Here is a 17553-nt window from a genome sequence, read left to right on the forward strand (position 1 = left end):
AGCGGGTTGAACAGGGCATGTTTTGCCTTGCAGGTTTGTGAACGTTGACTAACTTGTTCATTTTTTAACATTCACAAACTACGATCAGACCCTTTCAAGCCCATACACTCTATGTGGCAAGGAATCAAAGAATCACAAGGAGATAAACAACGACCCTGCCCAGAGACGTTTTAAGGCTTGGACAAAGTGGGCTCTGGCCCAGGGCCCCAGCCTTTCAGTGGGCCCCTGATAGAGCTCACTCAGTTCTGCAAAGAATATTGGCCTGATGACCTTGAAAAATTCTTAACAGATTATTTTAAGTACTGTTTTCTTTTATTATATTTTAAATGTGGTTGATTTGTGAGAGTCTATTATTGACATTTTGCAGAGAAATGTTGTTTTCATGTTTCATGCAACATCCATAAAAAGGTTTCATTAAGATCAAAACAAGTCCTCAAATATGAGAAATGGGAGAGTGTCACAGGGATTATTTGCAGTAATATTAGTGAGCTGCTGCTTTGGTACAATATTAAAAATACCCCTTACTATCCCTGAATATTAGATGTAAGCACATTTAGAATGTGGACGAGTGTGCCTGTGCACTGTAAGTGACCTGGCCAGAGAGCCATGAAACGGCTGACATTGGATCATAAATTCAAAGCTGTTCGGAACGTAGGCCTTAAAAATATGTTTGGCCCAGGGCCCCCAAAATCCTTAAGATGTCCCTGACCTGCCTTATTCCACTAATAAGCAAGAACCAAGCAAAAAGTTTCCAGTTTGTGCACACTAGTTCTGAGTCAAAATACTCCCTAACTTCTATTGGTCGTTTTCCCATCACTTCCTGCCAACCTTATAGCGCCTCAACCTGTTCCCTGTATGTGCCTCTAGGAGCTCCAATCTGACCTGTGTCTTCCAATGCAATACCTGCCTTCCCCCTCATGGTTCTTAAGGCCCCTTTCTATCATGTTAAAGCAACCTTGCTTCACATTCCTTACATCGTGGTGTAGAATTATCCAGTGGTAAAATCCTTTATCCCTATCAGGCAACCTTGTGTGAAATTCCGACCGTCATAATATGCATTTTCTTCCATAAACCTAAGGTACTCCTAAAAAAGACTGTGAATTGGCGGTCACAGTCCAAACACACTTCTCAAGGTCAAAGGAGTCATGCAGTTGTATTCTATGGTTGCATTTTCCCCAACACAGTTGCATATTTCTTTCCATTGAAACTTGAACTTGTAGTCTAAACCTTGTTGTTTCATGTAGATAGTAGCCTATCGGATTGTTTGTTTCTAACATGGTTATTATTACAGCAAATGGATGCAAACTATTAGTGAGGGTCAAATTTAAGATAGTAACATTGTTATTTTTATTGGTAACGCAATTAGCAACATAGATGTTTTTATGTATATGGCCTATGTATGATCCTAAACTGTCGGATATCAGGAGAGATACAAACAATAGGCGGGAGAGACAAATAAAAGTGAAATTTGCAGAAAATAAATAGAGAAAAAAGAGGCGAAATTTGAATAGTTAAGATTATTTTTGCTACGATTATTAGGCATATACGTCCTTAAATAGATTCCATATCTCTACTGGTGTTACTCATCCTGTTTAAAGTCCATTATATATTAATTTCGACCATAAGAGTAGCTGATCAACCAGTTCCTTAACTGATGGTAATCTCCTATTCTTCTGCTGTTTCAAATACGTTTTCGCCACCATCAAGCCCTGCAGAGCCAGCCTGCTCACTGCAAATGAGTTCCACATTCGAAGGTAATAGGTAAAACAGTGCCCACAACTAAATCTATTCTTTCGAAAACACCCTACTAGAATTTTGCATCATGATCGAATCATATGACCTAGAGCAGTTTTTTTTTATCATTACAACACCAGCATTAATTTAAGGTGGCTAATCCTAGTCAAACATTTTTGACGGGTATCCAATAAAGTCTGAATGTTAATTCGTGTTGATTAAGACACCGTTTTGCATTGTCAGTCATTTTACAAATTCTTGCCTGTTGTGCAAGGCTAAATGTTGGTCCCAGATCATCTTCACAGGCTTTGAATACTCTATCAAGAAATTTATCTTCATTAATCCTCTTCTTCTCTTCTTGCATAAGGAGAGGTTTTGGTCAGTGGTGTAGGAAGGGGGGTGCGGCAGGTGCAGGCCGCCCCGGGTTTAATCCCTGAGAGGGGGTGACAAAATGGCAAAAATCCATTCCGCAGCTCTCACCAGACGTCTTCAGTGTGGCACCGTCGTGGGCGGCAATCCGTGGAATCGCCAGCACCCCCACTTCAAGGAGTCCCGCCGCGGGGCGGCAAACACAGGTACCGCACTGGGCTCTCTCTGGTCTAGCTACACCACTGGTTTTAGTATGCCAGTAGACAACCAGTTATTTCTTATGATTTTGAACAGTGTTGACTTAGGTGGCATCATCTCCGTTAACCAGGATATAGTTCTATTAAGTAGTTCTCGAAGGTTCAACAATCTAGCCTGTTCTTGATTATTAAGCATATATTGAATTTTAAGGACTCAAAGGATAGCCATAAAAACTGACACAATCCACACCGCCAAGATTTTAAATACGAACATAAGGAATTTAGAACACTCTTATGTAAAGATAACATGATGCTCAATATTAACAACCCAGACAAGACTGGTACTTATTTACTAAAATAATGCAGGAATGTGGTGCAGTACTCGGTCAAAAAATGAATTGAGGCAAATCAGAGGTAGATCCACTCACATGGAATTGCTACCCAGCCCAGTTTAATAGATGGAAGATATAATCTTCCTCCCTGCAATACTAAAAGACTCAATGAAATGCATCTAGATTCTAGCTTTTTGGGGAATTGTAAGGAGCTTCTTTAGGGCCTTTCAACAATTCATGGGTACCATGATTGGTACCGAATAGACAGAAAACGGAAGGGTAATTGCCTTTCCATTTTTCCATAACTATTATAAAGAACTTCTCTAATTTAAGAAAATCGACTATTGGGTTAGAGAAGATAACTATAATGTTCCAAGTTGGTATTATATTGAGAAACATGTGACATAGCGGGTCAAACTTTCATCTGTTTAAAGTGTAGTACCGTTACCATACAAGGGAAAGTCAGGTCAGTTGAATTTCTAATATTTGAAAACAAATTATTTGTGAGGTTGAAGCATCCTTTGTATGTATTCTAATTCATCGTTATGGCATTATTCAGCTTTAAAACAAAATAACTAACGTTCGTTTTGGAAGACCTTGATTTCTGTGAGAATTTTGATTAAAACTATTTGCGACTCCATTGGGAATGGCTGGCCCTCCCAGGGATCGTGGCCTGCTGGGCTCAGCAGACCTCCATGTCTGTGACTGCTTTTCAATGAAGCAGTTTTTTTTAAAAAAAATGCAGCCTCTTTAGCTTTACGAGATGCATTTTTTTTAAAAAATGAAACGTTTTCGTTTATTTTTTTAAGGGCAGTTAGTGGTCCCTTGGACCACAGCCTGTTCTTAAAAAATATTTTTGGAGCCAGTCACAAAGGGGAAGGGGTCCCTTAGGGGCCCCTTCCCATTTGCAACTCCATTACCACACTCTTGAAGAGGGCGATAATTTGCAAGTGTTTTGCTACCGCAATTGTGGTTGCAAATCGTTCCTATATAGGGTAGAGACTCGCTATTAGGCACGCCTCTTCCTACATAGGGTAGAGACTCGCTATTAGGCACGCCCCTTCCTAATAGCGACTCGCAATTCCTAATTAGCGAGTCAAAAATAAATTGCGACTCGCTAATTAGGAATTTACATGGCCCTCTACCATTTTGCAAACGCAAACGGGTGGTAAACCCGTTTGCACATGTAAATTAGGGTACTACATCTGGCCCCAAATGCGCTGCTCAACATGCTGCTTTCTCTGCAATTTTTAAAGTTTGGCTGTGAGGGTTACCATGATTGCAGTGACGCAAGATTTCTACTTGAATTGTGTGCAGCATACATGCTTTATTGTGTGTTGCCTTCCTGTCCTATCTGATGCATACATGTGCATGTCCTAGGTGGTCGTATCCTCACCTCGCCATTTGAAGCTTAGGTTGTTTTCCATCATGGATGTAATTTTGGCAACTTTTGTTATGCGCTCTGCTTTTGTCAGAGTGTGGGTTGAATTTGCTCATTTGTTTGGTTTACCCCCACCAGTCTGATGCTGGGTGGAGTTTGAAGTGTTTATCACACAGGGGGTCATTAGGATTGCGGTTTTTCCGCCGGCCCGGAGGATGCGGAAAAACCGCTGCGGAGGCTTCAAAGACCCCCCCGCCAGATTAGGATGGCTTGGGGGTCAGGAAGACCGTCCGCCGCTTTTCCGCCACGTTCCACTTACGACCGCGGTGGAAAAGATCTAATATGGAGGCGGTGTCTAACAGACACCGCCAGCCATATTAGGATGGGGGTAAACAGCTGCCTTTCCGCGGCGGCTTCTCCGCCGTGGAAAGGCATAAGGTGATTTCTTTGGGGGCCCGTTGCGGGCCCCCAGGGTGACAGGGGGTGTGGGGGGTGCACATGGGAGGTACCTATGGTACCCCCCTGCATTTGCATGCACGAAGCGGCAGGCACCGCGCGGTCCTGCCGCTTTGTGCATGCAAATGCGAAGCATGCATTTTTAACCTTGCGGCGGGTGCTGCTTCAAGCAGCACCCGCCGCAATGTTAAATATTGAGGATGTGACCGCCAGGGTGGCGGTCACATCCTAATTGCACTGGAGGGACCGCCACTGCCCCTGCGGACGGTCCCTCCTCCTCTGGGGTGGCGGACGGACGCAGGTCCGTCCGCCATCCTAATGAGCACCACAGTTTGGACCAGAGATGTATGTTGTCTTATTCTTAAGTTTTTTTTCGGTGAGAGTAAATGGGCCTACCCTTACCTTGTTTTCACATGCTATAAATTGTATGATAACTTAATTTTTGCCATGCAAAATGTTTATGTCTACTATCAAAATAACATGAGCGCGTACAACCTGCACCAAAGAACCGTGCCCATTAAAAGAATTGTTTGTACTGAGTTTATTATTGTCGCTTGAATAAACACCTGCACTTTGCATTCCTGTCTAGCTCCTCGAGGGCAAGCCTTAAGTATGACCTTCAACTGGCTGCATAGCTTACGTTTTAGGTTTTAGTTTGCACTTTTTATTATTTTATATGCGGCATTAACTCATGCCACTGATTTCCAAAGGCCTTTGATGGGAATATTATAAACATGTGCTCGGTGGGGGACTGAAGGGGACAATTAAAAATACAATTTAACATAAATTCTGTTTGCGCATTTCTTTCAGCCCTCAATGGACTTGGCTGCGCACTTCAAACTGTGCCAACTCTGGAACAACATGAAACATTTGCAATTACATCTGAGTTCAGTGTGCCACATGCTGAAGCAATTTGGCTGAAATTGGGGCTATGCACTTTCTCTGGTGGTTTTTATCGCTTATCACATCTGGAAATACATTAAAAAGGCGCGATCCAATTAGGCAGAAGTATTTTACTTTAAGTATGTTGTGGTTTGACCTAAAATGTCTGCATGTGTAAAGGGGTCGCTTGACACTAATCACAGGCGCATGCATTATTGCAGGTTATGACAAGACTTCTTAAACATTTTAATGAGACATTTGGAGTAAGTAATTCATAAACCATTTGACTCTGACATGTTAAACTAACAAAGTTTCAATTCCTTCTATACAAATTTTGAAAGTCTTTATTAGAAATTTAGAAATTATGGAAAAATAATTGTGCATAGTTTGGCATTCCATGTTCTTATGTTTTACAATATGTCTGTAATGTTGGTTAGCAGCGGACGAGGACCTAAATGTGCAGGTCTAATGAAGTCATACAGGAATTATATGCACTCCATTTCCTGAAAATTGATATCAGATGTGGTTGTTGCTGTGGCTTAGTATAAATGTAAAAATATGGGCAAACACTACAGTTTCGCCAATTTAAAAATGGCACGCATACATTATTAACGAATGTTTTCTTTACTATCATTCTTAAAAAAACAGTCACGAATATGTACTCAAAGCTTTATTACTGGGCAAGGGTGCAGAGTAACAGTCTGGAATTCACAAACCCTTTCCAGGTTCTGCCTCAACACTTGTGCTGGTGTCAGTTTTCTACGCATAATCCTGGAAAGGTTTTTTTAATCCATTTTATTCACACACAAACCATACACGTCTATATTTTGTCAAGAATAGAATGTAAACTACATGTTTCTCTTTTTTCCTCCATAGGAAAAAAACAATGGGGCATATTATCAAGAACAACGTTAAAATTATCGCCGGTTTAGCGGCAGAAAACTGCAGCTAAAGCGGCGATAATGGGCTTGATAATATGCCCTGGAGAATTCTAATCGAAGCCCGTGTTCACCCTAGAACATGGACTTCTATTGGAATTCTCAAGGGCATATTATCAAGCCCATTATCACCGCTGTAGCTTCAGTTTTCTGCCGCTAACCCGGCGATCATTTTTAATGCCGTTCTTGATAATATGCCCCAATATACGTGAAGAAACTCCTTCTCCTCCACACCCATCATAATTTGAGAGGAAGAAGAGAGGACAATATTTTTCCATTCTCACCCTTGAATAAGATTTATTCTTACCCTTGACAGGAGTACATTTCCAAACATTTTAGAAGTGGAAAGTATAGCAAAGTGGAATAGTATGTGGTGTCGCTGGGTGGCCTTACCATGTCGAATTATCACAATACGCCAAAGATGGTCCTTCGACTCACACTAATAAATCCTGCTAGAGTGGCAAAGAGCAGTCAGGCTTTACTAGAGGAACATGTGTTAAGCATTAAAGAGTGCCAACATGGATGATAAGTAATTGACAACACAACTTGAGGGAAATCTGAACTAATTTATTAAAATAGAGTGTATTTTTATCTAATTTTAGACCCCAAAATGAATGGCATATCATACATATGACCAGAGTTATAGATTTTTAAAGCAATATTAAATCAGCGCAGTAAACAACATAGACAAAATAACATTGTGGTCCAAGGCAAAATACACTAGTGCCAATTGGTCACTTGCAATTTGAGATACTTAGAACCCTTATTGGGGTAAGGTCATGCAGGCCCCGGGACCAGGCCACAACAGTCGGATCAATGTTACCTAGTATGTGGAGTACGGGTGCAGAGTTGTTCTGGCTGTCCTTTGTGCTGAACAGGAGGCTCTGGTGGTGCTGTATTTACTGCTTACATGGTTCTGCAAGACATAAAATGTAACGTTGGACGATGGTTGCATGCTGTTCTCTGTAGCTGCAGCTTAGAGTGTGGGGGTCAGTTACAGATTGGTGATCAACAAGTTTTGGTAGTCGTAAGCACAACGAAAAGCTTTGGGAACTTCACTGGGTCTGGGGGAGTAAGGTAGCAGCCTGAAACTTCAGGGTAGGCAAGACTACAACACCCACAATGCACTGGACCACCTGGACTTGGGCGACTCCTTAGAGGGCCGAATGGCCAGTGATTCTTTTGTTCCACTGAGCATTCTCACCTGAAGTTTGAGAGGTACTACTGCCACTAGCCCAGGGCTTCCACACAGGCCCCCTCGGGAGTGTTGAATTTTAGCCAAGAATGAGGGACTGTCACTCAGTTCTAAGTCTGGTGCCTCAAGGGCAAAGTATCCCTCTTTTGCTGGGGGGCAGAGTCCTGTTCTTGGCAACATGGGCCTCCTCTTGGTCCTCAGTTGAAGTAAGTTGTTCAGATCTGAGGTTCTGGTGCCAAGGGGTCCCTTAAATGCTAGAGTTATGGGAGCTAGGTGTGTGGGAGCTAATAGTGAATGGGCAGCTAGTCTCTGCAGCAAGTCACCCCACCCTTGAAGTGACCAGATTCGGTGGTGTAGGTCACCTTTTCTACCTAAAACTCACTATTTCTGCCCTTCCTAGGATGGCAGAATTCAATTTTAGCTGTACACCCTAGAGGTGTGGCCAGCCTACCTGGGGGTATTCACCTCCTGCATAGCTAATTTTCTGCCTTGCCTAGGTGAAAGTGTGCCTGGGGCAAGAGGAGAGCGGTTTTCTCCTCTGGGTGACAGCCTCTGCATTTCAGAGGCGGTGTGGCTTTTGAAGCTCATCCGCTCTGATGTGCCAATTCACTAGCCAACTGGGGAGGAGGGAGTGGCATGGCCTGCTGAGCCTTTGTCTCTGACTCCTGGGAGTGACCACACTGCCTGGAAGGAGGTCAGAATATTTTCTTGATGGCTTTAGGCATGGAAGAGTGTGGGCTAGTCAGACAGAACACAGTAAAGTTGGGACACCCAGGGGGTAACCTCTAAGGTGTCCTCTGGGTGCATGCCATGTCACCCAGGGCATAAGAATCGTGTCAGGGGTGGCAATGCATGTATGTTGTTTGGCACCAAGCATGATGTATCTTGGTGGTACCATTGCGGAGTGCCAGTCCCAAAGGCATCCGGTTGCCAGCCGATGTTATCCTGTGGCCCGCTAACACATATAGGGGTTTCAAATGGGGATTGACACTCTAGGGGCATAAAGGCTTGCACTTACATACCCACACCTTAAATATTATGCATCCTGCCTCCTGGGCTAAGGAGGCCTTTCTTAGGGTTGCCTTACATATATTAAAGCAATGTATGTGATTGTGCCACACATGGTGAGGCCGCAGTCGATTATGAGTAGTTCGAACTGCTCCTGCAGTCTGCAATGGCAGACCTGCTGTCAGTAGGTTTCCTGGGTCATCCAGGGTGGTGCAAACTAGTGCTGCAGCCCAGGAAACACCTTTACCACCAAGCCCTTGGTACCGCTGGTACCATAAACTAGGGACTTATAAGGGGGTAAATCTTTGGCCAATTGGCAATTACCAAGTCGAAAATAACAGTTTTAGGAGAGAGCACAGATACTGGGGTCTGGAAAGCAAACTCCGGTGCACAATCAGTCATAACCATCAACATTTGTAGCAAAAAGTGGGGTGACCCTACAATAAGGGGCACTTTCCTACAGTAAAAATATAAAAATAGTTTGTGATAAGCATCAAAAGGGTAAGTTTGAGGAGGTTCAGAAAAATAAAGGGGCCCCAGCCTGGAATGCCCCCTGCCCACCCACCAGGGGAGATTTAGGGCCTGATTTAGATGTAGGCCGTTGGATTACTCTATCACAACAGTGACAGATATCCAGTCCGTCTAAATATAAATCCCATTATATCCTATAAGATTTATATTTTGACGAACTGGATATCCGTCACCATTGTGACCTATCCACCAAGATCTAAATCAGACCCTTACTCACATTTAAGACTCCTGAGATTAAACCTTTAACGAGTGCAAGATTAACTTTTCTGAATCCGAAAAGTGTTTCTTCACACGTATATCAAGCTATTTGCACATAACTATTACACCTTCAAATGCAAGTGGCTTTGTTAATCGAACCCAATGTGGTGAATGCATTTGCAACTAGTTTACTTTGCAGAAAAGGCTATCATGGTCCTTTAGAGAGAGCCATACGCCGAATGGGATCAGTGCATACAAAAAAGCAGCATCCAAAGAAACCCAGAAGCATATAGAACAGAGACAAGTAGATAAACAGGCACATAGCTGCACATGCACACAAATATAAACTGTATACCTGCACCCAATTACACAGGTACCCCGCGGTGTCTTGCATACACACAGGCAACACCACCATACAATCATAGAAAAAAGGCAGATAGACACCAAGTTACCTAGTTGTATTAGTTGGATGCATAACAAGGGAACATGCAAAACATATTTGAGTGGTTGCATCAGTGTCAATTATAAAGAGAAAGATTAATAATGGGGATTGTTCCCCAAATAAATGAAAAATAAAGCAATATTTTAGGACTACATACAAGTTCATGGCTAGTTTCAAAATCCGATCGGCAATAGCCACTGTATGAGTTAACTCATAAACATACTTCATGGTATGCTTGATGTTCCCTTCTGTCCTCGTCTCCATAGCGACCTAAAGTGATATGTTTGTCGTAATTTGACAATGGCCGAGTTAGCGCTTAGCTGTGCTACACGTTTTTCCCGCTTAAATTGACTATACATGAAACCGCCATTTTGTATGTTCCGGCGGCCATCTTAGACCATAAGCGGCCTCGTGGCTAGCGTGCCCTTTAGTCCGTTGTCCACACCACTGACCACTCAAGTTTGCCCAGCAACAGGCTATTTTTAGTATTGGTCAGCCCGTACATGCGCAGTCCCCACTGACCAGTCGCCCCTCAGGAATGTGCCGCAAACTGACCAGCGGGGTTGAAACCCTCCAATGAGCTGGCTGTGTTCCAAAAGATGACCTTATATGTACATAACGCTTTGTAACTTTGTGCCGCCTATCTTTTATTACCTGTAAACTGTATAAAAGAACGAGTCACACCGATGTTCGGTGTGATACTTCTTGCATTACCGAAGGGTGCTGTAGGAATGTACCACCACCCCATGGGGTCTTAATAAACTTGTTCTTTGAATTTTACAGCTTCCGTGCCAACAGTTCTTTCACTGTAAGTGGGTTATCTTCGGAACATGTAGGCCTTGGGAACCCAATACTACATGTTATTCCCACCCAGTTGCAGGCATCTGCTCCTCTGTCTCAGCACTGGAACATGTACGCAGAATAAGCATGCACGAGGAAAAGAAAGGTAATTTCCATACGTTGTGCTTACAATGCACCTATGAGTAGACATGCTTTAAGATGCCTGAGTAATGTGGGGCGCACCTCAAACTCACCATCATTTGTGTTCACCATGGTGAAAATGTATCTGTATGAAGGAAAATGCTTGAATGTGCACTGGTATTCTCCTCCAGTCGAAATGTTCCATACATTCCAGGCTACCAGCTAAATGGAATTCTCCGGGGGGCAACTTTCTGCAGTTGCCTTTTACTACCACCTCTTCAATCATTTGCAGATTTTAACATAAACACATTTGTCATGAGCTCAGGCGTATCAAAAGTTATTAATAAAGCTGCCTATGGAGTGCAGCACTGTGCCTGACGCGTTGCAAAATCTTACCAGTCATCTTCCACCTGTTGATTGCTGTATTGTGGCATTTAAACAGATGACCGATTTCCATAAATACGGAAAACAACCCTTATTCCCAGGTAGAACAGGATTACTTTAGAAGCCATCCCAGAGTCATTGGATAATCATCCAACTACCTTAGAAGTCATTTTCACATCATCACACATCATCAACCTCCGGAAGTAATCAGCAAAGCTTTGAAACCTGTGCTTGATGACTTGCAGATGACTCGAAAATGAGTACCTGATTACTTTGTAAAACATGATTGTTCTTGATGAGTTGGGGATGAGTATTTGATTACGTCACAAGATGAGATTATTCCTGATGACCTGAGGATGATTCGAAAATGGTTTGTTGATCACTTCATGAGCACTAACATTTTGTTTTTATTTGAAATGTTTCCAAACTTGTAAATAAAAAATCTGATGAGACCTTTACAAGCATACTAATCATTTTAGCAAAGCTTATATTAGTAAAATAGAACTTGTGCTGAATGATTTTACAAAGGCTTGCAACGCAATTCAAAGTGGGAGTTGTTTTGCATTGTATGCAGAAAGAAAGTGCACTGTTTAAACTGTGTGAACCTGCAGATTACAGGTTCCAATCATATGAAATAGCTCACCCTAGAGAAGAGAATTAAGCTTCTTCAGATATCTTTGTGTAGCGTACGGGTTACAAATTCACCCCTGCAAGACAGCTCAGTGAGCACAGTGCCTGTTGCATGCACATCTATGTAACTTGCATTCATATTCTCCAATAAAAGAAAGGCTGATCACAGAATTAGAGTATCTGCTGGTGAGATCTGTGTTTAGCTTTTAGGTCATGCTCCAATCCACTGGAATTATGCAGCTGGAGAGGGCCAAATTATGCTGCAGCGTTGACTAAATCATGTGTCAAGAAAAGGCAAATAATACAGCATAAAGTGGCACATTTTGTGATAGTATTACTTCATTATTTTGTAATTTTTGCACTTGCTAACACAGTCCATGCATAGTTTGCAACTCATTTGTACCGGTTTAGCAACGAAACATAGCAATAAGCAAAATAAAGGTGATCAGTCACGCTTTGCAAAAAGCCTTCCACAGGCAGCAACACTTTGCTGTATTTTTAGTTACGTTTGAACCGTTAGAGCTAAAAACAATATTTTTGTTGTTATACCTGTAGGTTATGCAGCAGGTGATGGATTATGTGGCATATGCGGCTGATCCATATTTAACACAGCGGCAGCACAATTGCATAATTCACTAATGTCATCCTCCTCAGAGTGTGTGAATGCTTCTAAGTTGTTTTGCCATACAGCAGTTAGTAAGCGCTCATTACGGGGTCTGCCAGGATGAGTTGCCAGAGGTGGGAAGACTCCTCCCCACTTTTCCAAATGGCCATCCACACCTTATGCATCAACCTTGTCCGGAGTTGCGATTGCTTAAGGCAGAAATTTCTGAAAATCATTTTATGTTCTCCTACAACCCCCCTCCACCCCCTTCCCCCCCCCCCCCCCTGTAGGAAGGTACATCCTGACTATGGTTGCCCCCAACTTTTTGCCCTGTGTTTTAGCTGGTTTTGGACATAGTCGACCTGGGACCCTGCCAATCAGGACCCCAGGCCTACTGCTCTCTCTTTAAAATGGATTCCATGTACCCTAGGTACATTTCCAATTGGTACTGGGCCACCCTATCAGACCCTGTAACTCAGGGCATGGGTGTACCCAGGGCTGCCAGGGGCTGCAGCATGTATTATGCCACCCCTGGCTGGCCTCCTAAATCTGACACAACTGGCTGCATGACAGCTGGGGCAAAGTCGTGTAATCACCCTTTGCTGTAGGTGTAGTATCCCTATACCTAACCCTAAAATGGACACACAGATTCCTATCAGTCACTCCTATGGCAGGCCTTGACAATCCTGAAGGCAGAGTGCTTGGAATCGTGTGAGATGGTGCTCTGGCATGAGCTGAGCCTGTCTGCAACTTGCGGAATCAAGTCCTAATAGCTGTTCCATGATATCGCATACCATATACTCTTAAGTGCATTATAATCCTCGCGGTTAAATGCTATCTTTGGTATTGCTTTATCAAAACATGTCGAGTAAGGTGTCATACGAATTGGAATACTAACCCCTCGCCAATTCTGGCGACGGGGTTAGCATTCCACCCTTCTAGAGGGACACGACATGTATGTAACTGTGAACCCCGGTTAAAGTTAACTGAAGCCTCAGCTCCACAAAATGGATGCTGCCACCACAGACACGAGTCTGACCCCCTGCAGCTGGGAGTCCTTCCAGCGAGGGGAGCCTGGACAAAGGGTTTCCTGTCAGGGGCGGTGCTAGCACCGTCCCAGACATGGTTTTGTGTATCCTGGGTAGGCAGGGCTTTACAGGAAGGTGACTGCTGAGTGGCACCCCGGTGCTCACTACGCATAGGCCGGTCTGAACCAGTTCCAGGGGCACACCAGCCCCTGGCCTGGGGAAGTCCGGCATGGCTGAGGGGTGTAACCACCCCCCACCTAGTCCCACCCATAGGCAGGACCTAGTCACCGGGTCAGCCCCCTTTTTTTAGTATAAAGATGGGAGCGGGCCCCCTGTTAAAATTAGATCATCTTTGGAATCAAGATACCACTTTCTTCGAAAGAACTTCACGATTTCTTCTTCAAGATTCTCCCTTGTGGCTAAGGAGTAGTCACCCTGCATCCGCAGGCACCATCCTAAAGAACACTGCGGTCTGCTGCAAGTCCTTCATCACGAATCCGACGACCCAGCTCGACGAGACCCGGCTTCCCTGGCACCTCTGACCTCTACTCACCTCTACAGCCAAGCTGAGAACCGTGAGTGCGACGAGACCTCAAGGGACCGACGATCGCCAAGACTGCACGACATCTTTACTGCAAGCCCACCGTGTCCTCCACTGGTGAGTGCTTTGGGGTCCGAGAAGCCCCGACCCTGCGCAGCTCCAGCACCCAAGGTCAGCCCCCCTGCATCTCCACGATCTGCGTGGGGCCCTTCTGCTGTTTGCTGTGCACCGCGTTGTTTGGCTACTAGCCGGCTGGCTTGTGGCCCTCTGAACGACGCCCGACGACATCTCTTCTGCTGGTCTGGTTGCTCCAGGCTGGCCCTTGCTTCCTTGTTCAAGAGAGGCACCCCGGACCCTCCTGGTCCACTCCAGACGCCATTTTAGGTCCACCGCGTGGGCTTGAATTTGCCAAGGCTTTGTTGCCCAATCCTGGGTCCAGCGACGCCGACAGCTTCTAACTTCGTGGGACAGCTCGATCCTCCATCCTGGTCGCCGACAACGCCTCCTGGTCCGCGAGATCTTCGAGCTACAGCGTCACCCACTCACCTTGTCGAGGTGGCTACCATCCGGTGCCCTCCCGGTGCCCACTGACTACTGGCTAGTAGTCTCGAACTTGGTCCCCTCTGCTTTCAGGTGTCATCTATCTTCGAGATCCAGGCTTGGATCCAACTGAACTTTCTTCACTGGTCACCGGCCAGCATCTTTTCTTCCGGCTCCTGGTCCGTCTACGAGGATTCCCGACGTCTTTTCAGACCTATGCAGCTGCAGCCCCTGGGCTAGGTAACTTCGGCATTTCGGTGCCCCAGCATAGCCTCACTATCCAAGGGTCAGAATCTACTTTCGTTTTCTCCCTACCAGGTCGGGTTCGCCCGAGAACACTAACTTTCTATTTCCTAGCTACCATAGACTTTTGTCCCGCATCTCGCGTGAGAGTGCACACACTGCACCCGAGTCCCCTAGGCCTCCTAGAAGTAATCTAACGATTCCCTAGTCAAGACCTAGCGATTCCAAAAGCTATTAGTACTGTACTTACCTGCTAGGAATTTCGCATTCCACTTTCAGAGTATATGGTTTTCCGTGCCCCTCGGGCATTTGTATATACTGTGCTAACTTAAGTATTTTTGTAAGAGTTTTGGTTTGTGCTTAGTACCCTGTCCTCATAAAGAGTACAGGGCTGTTGTGATCTTTAAATAAATAACTGTTTATTTTCATAACACTTGTGTGGTGTCCTTTCACTTGGTATTCAAGGGGTATATGTGTGGTAAACAGCTGGCTTAACACGCCCTCTCGAGTCTTTAGCCTTAGACTGCTCGTATCCACGCTACTAGGATAGCTGGTCTATAAGGTTGACTTACAACCAATCATCAATAAGGGTTGCTGGACTGATACATAGTGTTCACTAGAATAGTGAGCACTGCATATCAGGCCACCTTCTCACATTGGTGAGCAGCGGTTGGGATTTGAGCTTGCTGTTGTTTTACCACACGTATCCTAAGAATATCTTGTTGAAAGATCACATAAGTACTGTTAGGTACATATAACTAAAGCTTAGAATACTCTGAGTTCTACTGAACCAGCTGTTGTAGCTCCTCAAGGCTTAGCACACCTTGGCTGCAACTCTAGCAAGGGACCAGTAGGTAACACATAGTGTAGGTAGGTGCATCACTTACACCACACTAGAAGCAGTATGTCGGTCACAGGAGGAAACACTGAGTCTCCCCTTGTGTCAGTTGACCCTCCACAGGTCATCCCTTCAAAATATACTGCTCTTAGCTTCCATGAGATGAGACAAGTGTGTACTCTCAGGAAACTAAAACAGGGGTCTAACACCACCACTTCCTTTCTGATTGGTCTCTTAGAGGCCTATGATGCCAGTAGGGCTGGTAACCCAGACCCTTCTAATCCAGAAGGAAGTATGCCCTCCTTACAGGGTCCCTTTGATATCCATCCCCTCCATGAGGCAGATGATGCTGAGGAGGAGGATGAGTTGTCTGGGGATGAGGCAGATAAGGGACAGCTAGAAGTCAGTAGACTAAGCAGGTCCAACTTAAGCAGACATGAGCTTGGTACTGGGGGACTCCTGGGCCCACTCTCAGGTCAGCTTAACATTGGGAATGGACGAGTTAGGTCTCTATCAAGAGGCTCTAACAGATCCATTCGAACCAATGGCTCTCTCAACTCTTCTCACAGAGGAATGTCTTCCCCTAAGAGGAGAGTGTATGAAGCTGAAGAAAGGGCAGTCAAACTGAGGATTGAAAGGGAAGAACTTGCCCTGGCCAAAGAGAGACTTGCCCTTGCTAGAGAGCAAGAATTATGTGGGCTAGTTCCCACTGGTGGCAGCAATAAACCTAGCAATAGGGAAAGGAGTTTTGATACAAAGCACCTGAATAAGATAGTGCCCCCCTTTAAAGAAGGGGATGACATCCACAAATGGATTACTGCTTTGGAGAGAGCCTGCACTGTGCAGGGTGTTCCCCAAAGTCAGTGGGCAGCTATCTTGTGGCTCTCCTTTGATGGTAAAGGTAGAGATAAGCTCCTCACCACAAGGGTGGAGGATGCTAACAATTACCAAGTCTTGAAGAATGTACTGGTTGATGGGTTTGGTTTAACCACTGAACAATACAGGATGCTGTTCAGAGACACCCAGAAAACTCAGTCTCAAGATTGGACTGACTTTGTTGATTGTGCCACTAAGGCTTTTGAAGGCTGGCTACTGGGTAGTAAGGTTACTGATTTTAAAGGATTGTATAATCTAATTATGAGGGAGCAAATCTTAAATAATTGTCAGAACCAGCTATTACATCAGCCCCTGGTAGACTCTGAGTTGACCTCTCCACAGGAATTGGGTAAGAGGGCAGACAAATGGGTCAGAACCAGGGTTAGGCCTAAAAACCAGGGTGGTGACCAGAAAAAGGAATCAACCAAGCCTCAAGAGAAGGGTGGGGATAAATCCACAGAGAAGACTTCCCAAGGGCCCCAAAACTCCAACAAGGGTGGTGGGTCCCAGAACACTCCTTCAGAACAGAAGAAACCTTATTGCCATACCTGTAAACAGGTGGGCCATTACAAAAGTGATGCCAAGTGCCCTAAAAATAGCAATAAGGAAAACATACCCCCAAGTAACACTCCCAGACCTCCTGTTACCACTAGTGGTAATCCCCCAGGTGGTGGGAGTGCCCCCAAGAATGTGGTGGGCATTACTTTGGGTCAGCAGGAGGACTATGGCCTAGCCAGGTTCCCTGACCACACTCTTGTCTGTGAGACTGGCATGGGGTTTGCCAACTTCACTACTGGACCCCACATTTTGGGCAAGTATAGACAAGAAGTTTTAGTGAATGGTCAGAAAGTTGAGGCATTCAGAGACACAGGGGCCAGCCTCACCATGGTGAGTGACCATCTGGTCCCCTCTGCTCAACTGACCCCTGGTTTTACTTATCAGGTGACAGACATTCATGGAGTGAAGAGAAGGCATCCCATGGCAGTAGTCAAGCTCAGCTGGGGTAATGTCACAGGGCCCATGAGAGTGGCAGTGACAGATAACCTACCTGTAGATTGCTTACTGGGGAATGACCTGGAACTCTCAGCATGGGCTGAGGTGGAACAAGAAACTCATTCCAGAATGATAGGCCTATCCAGACAGGTTAGTGGGGCAGTAATAGCTACAGCCCCAGTCCAAGCACCATTCCTCCCTGAAAAGGTTGGAAGGGCAGTGGTAGCCACTGCCCAGGCTCAGACAGACTTTCCAGAGCAGGATAGGAGGGCTGTGACAGTCACAGCCCAAA

The sequence above is a fragment of the Lissotriton vulgaris genome, chromosome 2_1 (genome assembly GCF_964263255.1).
Source record: "Lissotriton vulgaris chromosome 2_1, aLisVul1.2, whole genome shotgun sequence".
Taxonomy (NCBI): domain Eukaryota; kingdom Metazoa; phylum Chordata; class Amphibia; order Caudata; family Salamandridae; genus Lissotriton; species Lissotriton vulgaris.